At 44.0% G+C, this 10,875-nt stretch overlaps 1 pseudogene; it reads left to right on the top strand.

The window, feature by feature from the left end:
* The first annotated feature begins 1,166 nt into the window (after window positions 1–1,166).
* Window positions 1,167–2,638, top strand: LOC120245396 (annotated as a pseudogene).
* Window positions 2,639–10,875: the final 8,237 nt, after the last annotated feature.

The following is a 10,875-nucleotide window of genomic DNA, read 5'->3' as shown; positions in this document are numbered from 1 at the left end:
TTGATGTTTCTCATAAGGCAGTTTTTTTTTCTTGCCCTGACCTATTTTATTGTGGAAAAAAGTGATAGAAAATAACTTTGCTCATGGCCTTCACTGTGTCGGTTTGAAAGTGCAAAGTTCCCAGAGATCTTCAGCACATCTGCTCATCTGTGACCTATCTGTGCACCAGATCAGAAAGGAGGAGAAACCAGCAGTGTGGTTTGCTCTCTAAGTGGGTCAGGATCTTTAAGAGAAACCAGAGCCCAAGACCCCTGACCAAGCAGTGAGCCTGCAGCTGGGGTTTTATGAATCTGGGTACCTGGGGTGCTGGAAGGGAGCTCAGGCAGCTCAGATGCAGCAACCAGAGATGGCTCTTAGAACTCCTGCTTGCACACAGCAGCTCCTGGGTGACTGCCAAGAAGGGGTGTGTGTGGCATCTGGCATGGGACAGGGCCAACAGTGACCAGCAGATGGGGAGCCCTGTCCTGCTGACTCAATGGCACCTTGGCTCTGCAGGAGTGGAGCAAAGAGGGGAAAGGGTTAGATATGCAGCAGAGGGGCTGTCAGGGAGCCCAGAGCCCTCCAACTTTGGAGCTCCACCATAACTGATTGCAGATGATGACATATTTCTGTAAATTGGCAAGTCTTTGTTCAGATTCCACCCTGGAAAAGCAAACTTTCTGTTTGAGACGTGCCATGTTGTTAACATTTGTGCCTCATGAGCCCCTAGGGGAGGCTGTGGATGCTCCTGCCTGATGTCCCCGGGGATGCCTGGGGTTGGCCCCAAGAAGGGAGATAGGGCTGGCCTCATTTCCACTCATGCATCACCTGATTGCTCTGTGGAATGAGGAAGATGGTTTCCTCAACTGAGTTGGGGCCTGTTCTGCCCAGAGAGACTGGGTGACCCCAGAAGTGTTGAGGACTGTGGGGACGGGTGCATAGGCCTGGGAGCTGGGTGGGTGCATCGGCTGAGGTTGTGGGACTGCACTGGGCTAAGTTTGTGCCTTTCTTTCCTTTGTCCCAGTCTCTGGTCCAGAGAAGGGATAAACTTTCTGTCTAGCCCAGGAGCAGGGGATGGGGTTAGAATCAGGAGCTTGGGTGACCCACATTCCCCCCTTCTCATCCCGAGGGAGCAGCCTGGACTGGCCCTGGCAGTGTTGGGCAGCTGTGGCTTCAATTGAAGGGCTATGGCCAGGTCAGTCCACAGCTGACTCTGACAGCTGATTGTGACCTTCACAAATCAGCCAAACCCTCTGATGCCTGAGCCATGACCCCTCACTCCCCTCTAAGACCCTGTGTTTCCACTGAGTACCAGCTCAAAGCCCCCGCAGATGAAAACTCCAACCTGTCCTTGAGGCCCAAGCCCAGTTGGTTGGATTCTCCTTCTGGGAATCTGGAGTCTGGACATGGTGTAGCAATGAGCTTCCTGTCTCTGGATAACGTAGGAAATGTCCAAAATCAAAGAAGAAAGGCTCATGCTAAGCTTTCTGTGTAATTTGTGGTGTGATGCTGGCCCAGCCACAACAGGCTGTCATGGGGAGGCTGTAGGAAGGGCCTGGAGGGGATCCAGAGAGGAGAGTTTCTCTGACTGTCTCCTAGGGACCTTCGTTGGTATCTCAATTACATGATTTGTGCAGCAAAGTCTCAAGCAGCAAGCATTCCCACAGAGGCCACCCCGCCCTACCCTGAGCTTCACTTTGCAGGGGCTGCTGCATCCCAGAGCCAGGGGGCTTCCCCTGCTGAATGGCTGCAAACAACCTCCTTGCTGCAGAGAAGTTTCTCCCTGCAGCATTTCTCTGGGGGCCCTAGGCTGCAGGCTCTCTTCTTGGCCATGTCCCTCCTCCTCTGCCCTCATTGTCACGACCACCAGCCTGCATCCAAGCCTCTGTACCCCAGTGTACTTCTTTCTCACCACCTTCACATCTTTGTAGACACCACCTTCACATCCAAAGTTCTCTCCAAATTGCTGAAGAAGCTGGTGGTCGGAGGGGCGGGGAGGGGTGGGCACCATCTCCAACTGGGGCTGCATGATCCAACTCTTCTTCCTGACATCGTTCCTGGGGGCCGAGCTGCTGCACAAGGCCATGGCCTGTGACTGCTGCATGGTCATCTCCCACCCACTCCATGACAACACTCTGATGAACTGGCCCATCTGTGTCCTGGTCATAGAAAGCATGAGTGGTCAGTGTGGTCAGCACATCTGTGCATGCAGGCCTGATGACCAGGCTAATGTTCTGTGGTCCCTGTCAGAGCCATCATTTTCTGTGTGGAGTCCCCACACTGCCGCTGCTCTCCTATGGCCCAGTGACCCTGAACATCATTACAAGCATCATCATGGACATTTATCCTGGAGTGACCAACTTCCTACTCACCCTGGTGTCTTACAGCTGCATCATCCCCAGTATTCAGGCCATCTGCTGGGCCACGGGGAAGTAGCGAGCATTTCTCTACCTGCCCTCACCTCCTGGTGGTCACTTTGCGCTACTGAACCGTCATTTACACCTACATCCACCCAGGTTTCAGCTACTCCATGCAAAATGGCAAAGTGGTCACTGTGCTGTACGTAGCAATCAGTCCCACCTTGAACACCCTCATCTACTCTCTGCGGGACAAGGATGTCAAAGTGGCCCTCAGGAAAGTATTTTTCTACATCCAATGAATGAAGGGAAATGGCCAATGTGGAATTTTCAGGTGTTACCTGACTAATATAGGACTAAATAGCTAAATTAGTTTAGGGCCAGCTAAAATAGGACTTAGATAATCTGATGTGACAAAAAGCAAGAGGGTAATTTATGCAATAGATTTGTACATGTGTTTCCCCTGTAAGAGCTGCACAGTGTTCCATGTGGCACTTCACTAAACTGTCCAAGGTCCTAAGGGTAAGCACTCCTTGGGCTTCAAGAGCAGGAAAAGTCAATGGCCAGCTTGCCCACTGTGCTGCTCCTTCATCTGTCTTGGACCTTGGTCTCACTCAGGCCTCAGATGAAATGCCAACCACAGAGTCTCTCTTTGTCATCTTATCTGAAAGTTCTCTTCCAGCTATTCACACTATATTACTGTTTATTTTTTGAAATCATGTTGTTTATTTACCCACATATATTTTACTAGAACATAAGCTCCATAAGTGCATGGATTCTATTGTCTATTCTGTTCGTGTTGTACTCCTGAATCTAGAACAGTAACTTGCATAAGAGTCAATATGGGAGAAAAGAGCTATGGGTGCTACAGTGGGAAGGGAGCCTTGATCAAAGAAAGGTGAGCTAAGAGTGAAGGAAAAAAAGAGTGAAAACACACACAGGGGACTGCATAAGAAAAATGTTCTTCAAAACCAGTAATCGGGAAAAAAGAGAAGGTTCCAATACCACTAGCTTTTTATAAGTAGCAGAATGCAGAGTCTGAAGTTTTAGAGCTCAATGCCCGACCACGCTATGGTGAGGAAACGGTATGGAGCCCCAGGAATGGGCAACACGGTCTGAGGGCCCCTGGGTTGCATGGGGGGAAACTGCTCCTCTGCTCGGAGTCCACTGGGTAGATGCAACCTCTCTGCGGGCAAAAGACCCAGCAGGCACCATAGAGCTGCCCCACTTACCAGCATAGGAACAGAGGCCCCGGCTGGGGCAGCAAACCTTGGCACCAGCTGTGAGTTGTGATTTACCGTAAACTCTGAGTCGTTTCCTGGGACAAGCTGGTACCAGCCACAGCATAGTGAGACCCTCCCCTAGATGATTAGTGTGCGTCTGAGCACTGGGGGGTCTCTGAAGTTTGGGGTTTTGAAACACAGCCACACCTAAGATAAAACCCAGGAGGGCAGTGCTACTGGCAGGTGGCCAGCTCAAACACAGGGTGAGCACAGGGATATAACAGAAGCTGGGGACACACGAGCGGTGATTTACTGCATATCTGTGAGGGCCTGAACTTCCCAATCCAGGAAATAGAGAGCAGCGAAAAACCATCTTCACCTCTAACCCACCAGCACTGATGGATCCTGGTGAGCCAAACAACACCATTAAGTGGAGAACAGAACCGTTAACCAAGCCCCTCCCCTTGTGCACTCCAGGATCTTCTCCACTAGGTCAAGTCCACTTGAGAATCAGAGCAGGAGACCCCTCCCCCAGAAAACCAGCACAAATCCCTTGCATGTGCTAAGTCTACTGATCATGGAGTGCTACAAAGCTTCAGCTGTAGCAGAAACTGGATCTAGCTTCATTTGGGTTATTTGCTTATTTTCTTTCTGGTTTTGTTTTTGTTTCTTTTTTTCTTGGATACAGAAGGAGCGAGTATTTATTTTTATTTTTTAGGTATTTTTATTTTTAATTTTTTTATCTTTTATCTTTTTTCTATCAAGTTTTGCTTTACAAGCAGGCCAAAAAACACTTCAGATATAATTTCCTTTTTATTATGTGTTTACTTTTTTTTTAATTTAAATTTTATTTTATTATTAATTTTTCCCCTACAAAAAGACAAGATGGAGAAATTCATCTCAAAAGAACAGGAGGAAATGACCACCAGAAATTTAATCAACATAAAAATAAGTAAGATGTGGGGCGCCTGGGTGGCTTAGTCCGACTTTCGCTTAGGTCATGATCTCACGGTTCGTGGGTTCAAGCCCCGCATCGGGCTCTGTGCTGACTGCCAGCTCGGAGCCTGGAGCCTGTTTCAGTCTATGACTCCCTCTCTCTCTGATACTCCCCTGCTCACGCTGTCTCTCTCTCTCCTAGAAATAAATAAAACATTTAAAATATATATATATATATTTTATATATATATATATATATATATATATATATAAAACAAGACCCATCTATATGCTGTCTACAAGAGACTCATTTTAGACCTAAAGACACCTGCAGATTGAAAGTGAAGGGATGGAGAACCATCTTTAATGCTAATAAATGTCAAAAGAAAGTCAGAGTAGCCAAATTAGATTTATATAAACTGGTTTGTATCAGATAGCCTGGATTTTAAAATAAATACTGTAACAAGAAATGAAGAAGGCGTTATATCATAACAAGGGTCTATTCATCAAGGAGAGCTAACAATTGTAAATATTTATGCCCCAAACTAGGTAAACACAAATATATAAATCAATTACTAATGAACACGAAGAAACCCATTAATAATAATACAATAACAGTAGGGAACTTTAATATCCCACTAACAGTAATGGATAGATCATATAAGCAGAAAATCAACAAGGAAACAATGCCTTTGAATGACACACTCAACCAGATGGACTTAACAGATATATTCAGATCTGTATATGTAGAATAAATTCCACTCTAAAGTAGCAGAATACACATTCTTTTCAAGTGTACATGGGACATTCTCCAGAACAAATCACATATTGGATCACAAATAAGCCATCAATAAGTACAAAAAAATCAAGATCATACCATGCACATTTTCAGACCACATGCTATAAGATTTGAAGTCAACCTCAAGAAAAATTTGGAAAGATCACAGATACATGGAAATTAAGAAACATCTTACTAAAGAATGAATGAGTTAACCAGGAAATTAAAGAAGAAATTTAAAAAGTACATGGAAGCAAATGAAAATGAAAACACAATAGTTCAAAATCTTTGGGATGCAGCAAAGGCAGTCCTAAGAGGAAAGTATATTGCAATACAGGCCTATCTTAAGAAGCAAGAAAGGTCTGAGGCGCCTGGGTGGCTTAGTCGGTTGGGCGTCCGACTTTCGCTTAGGTCATGATCTCGCGGGTCGTGGGTTCGAGCCCCGTGTCGGGCTCTGTGCTGACTGTCAGCTCAGAGCCTGGAGCCTGTTTCAGAGTCTGTGACTCCCTCTCTCTCTGACCCTCCCCTGCTCGTGCTGTCTCTCTCTCTCTCTCTCCTAGAAATAAATAAAACATTAAGAAATTTTTTTTTAAAAAGAAGCAAGAAAGTTCTCAAAAAACACAACCTAATCTTACACCTCAAGGAGCTAGAAAAGGGACAGCAGCTAAAGCCCAAAGCCAGCAGAAGAAGGGCAATAATAAAGACTAGAGCAGACATAAACAATATAGAAACAAAACAAAGTAACAAAGCAGTAGAACAGATCATTGAAACTAAGAGCTGGTTCTTCTAAAGAACTGATAAACTCCTAGCCATTCTTATCAAAAAGAAAAGAGAAAGGACCCAAAAAATAAACTCACAAATGAAAGGGAAGAGATCACAACCAATACCTCAGAAATACAAGCAAAACACAGGAGAATATTATGAGCAATTGTATGCCAACAAATTGGGCAATCTGTAAGAAATGGATAAATTCCTAGAAATATGCAAACCACCAAAACTGAAACAGGAAGAAATAGAAAATTTAAACAGATCCATCCATAACCAGTAGGAAATTGAATCATTAATCAAAAAATCTCCTAACAAATAAAAGTCTTGGGGTGTCTAGGTGGCTCAGTCAGCTAAGCATCCAGCTCTTGATTTTGGCTTAGATCATGATCTCATGGTTCATGGGATCAAACTGTGCATAGAGTCCTACACTGAGAGTGCATAGCCTTCTTAGTATTCTCTCTCCCCTTTTCTCTGCCCCTCCCTTGATCATGCTCACTCTCACTCTCAAAATAAATAAATAAACCTTTAAAAAAAAATCCAGGGTCAGATGGCTACCCACAGGAATCCTACCAGGCATTGAAAGAAGAGTTAATACCTATTCTTCTCAAACTGTTCCAAAAAAATAGAAATGGAAAGAAAGCTTCCAGACTCATTCTACAAAGTCAGCATTACCTTGATTCCAAAACCAGATGAAGAACCCACTAAAAAGGAGAATTACAGGCCAATATCCCTGATGAATATGGATGCAAAAAAATCTCAAAATGTTACCAGCAAATTGAACCCAACAATACATTAAAAGAATTATTCACCATGATCAAGTGGGATTTATTACTGGACTGCAGGGCCAGTTCAATATTTGTGAATCAATCAACATGATAACACCACATCCATAAGAGAAGGGATAAGAACCATATGATCCTGTCAATAGATGCATAAAAAGCATTTGACAAAACACAGCATCCTTTCTTGATAAAAACTCTCAACAAAGTAGGGATAGATAGAATATACATCAACATCATATCTTCTGCCCATTTCTTCACTGGATTGTTTGTTTTTTGGGTAGAGAGACATCATAAAGGCCAAATATTAAAGACCTGCAGCTAAATTCATCCTCAGTGGGGAAATACTGAGCCTTTCATCAATGGTCAAAAACAAGACAAGGATGTCCACTCTCACCATTACTATTTAACATAGTACTGGAAGTCTTAACCTCAGCAATCAGACAACAAAAAGAAAAAAGACATCCAAATCAGCAAGGAAGAAGTTAAACTTTCACTGTTTCCAGACAACATATTCCATGTCCAAAACCCAAAAGACTCCACCAAAAAATTTCTAGAACTAGTACATGAAATTAACAAAGTTGCAGGATTTAAAATCAATGTGCAGAAATCTGTTGCATTTCTATACATCAATAACACAACACAGAAAAAAAGAAATCAAGGACTCAATCCCATTTGCAATTGCACCAAAACAAAAAGATACTTAGGAATAAACCTAATTAAAGAGGTAAAAGATATGTACTCTGAAAACTACAGAACACTTATGAAAGAAATTGAGGAGGACACAAAGAAATGGAAAAATATTCCATGCTCATAGATTGGAGAAAAAAATATTGTTAAAATGTCTACCCAAAACAATCTACATGTTTAATACAATCCCTTATCAAAATAACACCAGCATTTTTTTCATAGAGCTTGAACAAACAATCCTAAAATTTGTATGGAACCCCAAAAGACCCCCAATAACCAAAGCAATCCTGAAAAAGAAAAACAAAACTGGAGGCATCACGATTCCGGATTTCAAACTATATTACAAAACTGTAGTCATCAAGACAGTATGGTGCTGGAATAAAAAACAGACACATGGATCAATGGAACAGAATAGCAAACCCAGAAATGGATGCACAACTCTCTGGTCAACTAATCTTGGTCAGAGCAGCAAAGAATATCCAATGGATAAAAGACAATCTCTTCAATAAATGGTGTTAGGAAAACCGGACAGCAATGTGCAGAAGAATGAATCTAGATCACTTTACCTGATATTTGCTAAGACTGTACATATTAAGCTTTCTCGACAACAAAAAAGTAACTCTGCGAGATGACGGATATGTTATTTAACTTGATTGTGGCAATCACTTCACAATGTACACATCTATCAAATCATCACATTGTATATTTTTTAAAAACTCAAGTTGTTAAAACAAAATATATAAAACAGTTATTTGTCATTCATACCAAAATAAAACTGGGGGAAGCATCCCAAGTGACAGGCTGACCCTTTCTTAAACCAAGCAATTGAGGGTAAGGTGAGTGAACCGCAGATTAAACTCAAGCTGACAAGTGCCCTGACCATGAACTGAAGAAGTCCAGCCCAGATCAGCAGTCTGGACAAGTCTCAGAACACCTGGTGACCAGCCAGCCACTGCTTCCACATACTGTCCTGGAGTAAATGTCCTGGAGGTGTGAAAAGCCACCTTTTCTGGGACGCACCATTTCTGGGAACAGAACAGCCTGTTGCCACTAGTCTGGATTAGTTTGGTTTTCCCAGAGCAGGGAAACTTCCATTCTCCCAGGTTTGTTGAATAAGGAGAGGAGTGTTGCCTGACTGGACGAAGTCTTCACCAGCTCTGCATGTGAAACCGGGGGCACAGAAAGCTGAGAATAATGGCCAGCGGCCACTGACAACTGGCCATTAGCTACTCCAAGGTTCTGGGACCTGGTAATATCCAGGAAGAGCTCTAGGAAAATGAGGGTTGGCCTTGATTTTTTTGAGGGGAGGGATGTGCAGAGAGAGAGAGAGAGAGAGAGAAAATCTTAAGCATGTTTGACACTCAGCGCAGAGCCTGATGAAAGGCTTGATCTCGTGACTTTGAGATCATGACCTGAACCAAAATCAAGTCAGTCACTTAACCATCTGAGCCACCCAGGCACCCCAATTTTTGTATACATCTATCTAGGAAGAAAGGACTAGGTCTGTCCAAGGCAGAAATGGTGGATCAGTATGTTCATTGGCTCAATGCCATTACAGTCTGACTGCCTGACATGCCCATCAGCTCTTCCTGATGCTGCTGCTGGTCAACCAGTCCCTGGGTGGTTACTGCTGAGCACCAGCCCCTATTGGAGCCTGGAACACACCATCAGGTGCCAAGAATATCTTCTATTCTTTCTTGCTGGTGATGAGATCTGTCCCCCAGGTGCTGGTCAGCTTCTCCAGAGAGTCTTGCATCCATGGGCAAGCAGATTCTGTGCTAATTGATCCCTCAGGGTGCACCAGCACTACCTGTGTCTGCCTATTCCAGATGATATAAGGCTTCTCCAGTCCTGGTTACAAATCTCCAACTGATCCTGCTCTCGGTTACAGGTGTCTCTCACTGTATTTTTTCTTTTTAAAACCAACTCTATTTCCTAATAACTGCTGATGATTCTCTAAAGTTTTTTTCTTGGAACCAAGAAGGAAGTCTCTTGAGAGGATACCAGGAATTCCAGAAGACTTTTTTCATATTTTTGTAAGCACCTACTATCATTGAATGTTGATTCTATGTATCATGTATGTTTTAAATATGAATAACAGTGTTTTGATCATGTTGGATAATTACATTTTACTCTGTGACTAAGAACCATGAGATCCCTTTGGCTGTTATATTTGAGGATGAAAGTTCTCTAATCATATTTCTAAAAGGGAAAAGGAGCAACATGGAGAGTACGTAGTATAAGATCCACCTCTCTCCCTCCCTCTCCCTCCCTCTCCCTCTCTCTCTCTCTCTCATTTCTCTCTTTTTTTTTTTTGAAGTATCAGATTTTTGGTTGATATGTGTCAGCATTTTCTACACCAGTGAGCACATTCCAGTGGGTGATCTGGTTTCTCATTCTCGGACCACCTTTCACAGCGACATGTCCTTGTAATGTTTAGTGAAAGTCGACATCCCTACAAAAATGCCAGCAAGTAGGTCGCCAACCCCCTGGCTTTATGCAGAGGTCTGAAAGTCTTTTTTCGTTAAAGGGCTATGATCTAAGCAGTGAAATATTTTCAAGATGCACCGTTTTGAAATAAACACAGTGCCCCACGCTGACACAATAATCTAGAAAGAGCCATGCCACGTCTGCTTTAGAAGCTGGCACGGATGAGCCCAGGTCCCCACTATCCCAGGTTTATCTTGGGGGAACTCTTTGATTCAGCTGAAGAGTTTGGGTGGTGATTTGTCTCTGATCTACAGGTCCTGTTGTGGGTTGTCCTGCACCCTGCAGACAGGCCTGTCCCTTGTGCCCAGTGCATGTGTTTGGGACCCTCGGTCCCCCTCAGCCAGTGCTGCCTTGATGTGGTCAGTATGGGAAGGAGATAACCAGATTTCGGAGGCAGCCTCTTTCTGTTTACTGTTCGCCCTTCTCCCCATCCCTCCCATCCCTTCTCTGTTCCCAGACCCTGTCTGAGTGGATGAGTGGGCTGTAAACACAGTCAGGTCCCCCAGTTCTCTGTAAGCACCCCCGCAGCACCATGTGTGCTCAGTGTTCTATGTGGCTGGGGAGATTGGCCCTCGCTGACCAGGGCTCCAGGTCTGGACATCCTTTGAGTGGCCATCTCAGTCCTGCACTAGGGAGGAGGCGGGTGAGGACTGGGGCTTCTTTATACATTAAGGCAGCTGCTTTCTCTGTGATGTCCCTGTTCTCTGAAGTTTTCAAGGACATAAATCTTCATTTTTATTACCAAAATAGTATTTGAAGTTCTCTTTCAAAGTGGGACACACAAATACTTGCAAGATGGGCTGCTCAGAACAAGTTGAAACAGTGAGTACCTCTTTCCTTCACAGCCAGGGCCTAGGCCCCCACCCTCAGTAGCT

Source organism: Hyaena hyaena, unplaced genomic scaffold (genome assembly GCF_003009895.1).
Source record: "Hyaena hyaena isolate Hyena2069 unplaced genomic scaffold, ASM300989v1 scaffold_409, whole genome shotgun sequence".
NCBI lineage: Eukaryota > Metazoa > Chordata > Mammalia > Carnivora > Hyaenidae > Hyaena > Hyaena hyaena.
Note: the sequence above shows the minus strand (reverse complement) of the source record. Positions and strands in the feature narration are given on the sequence as shown.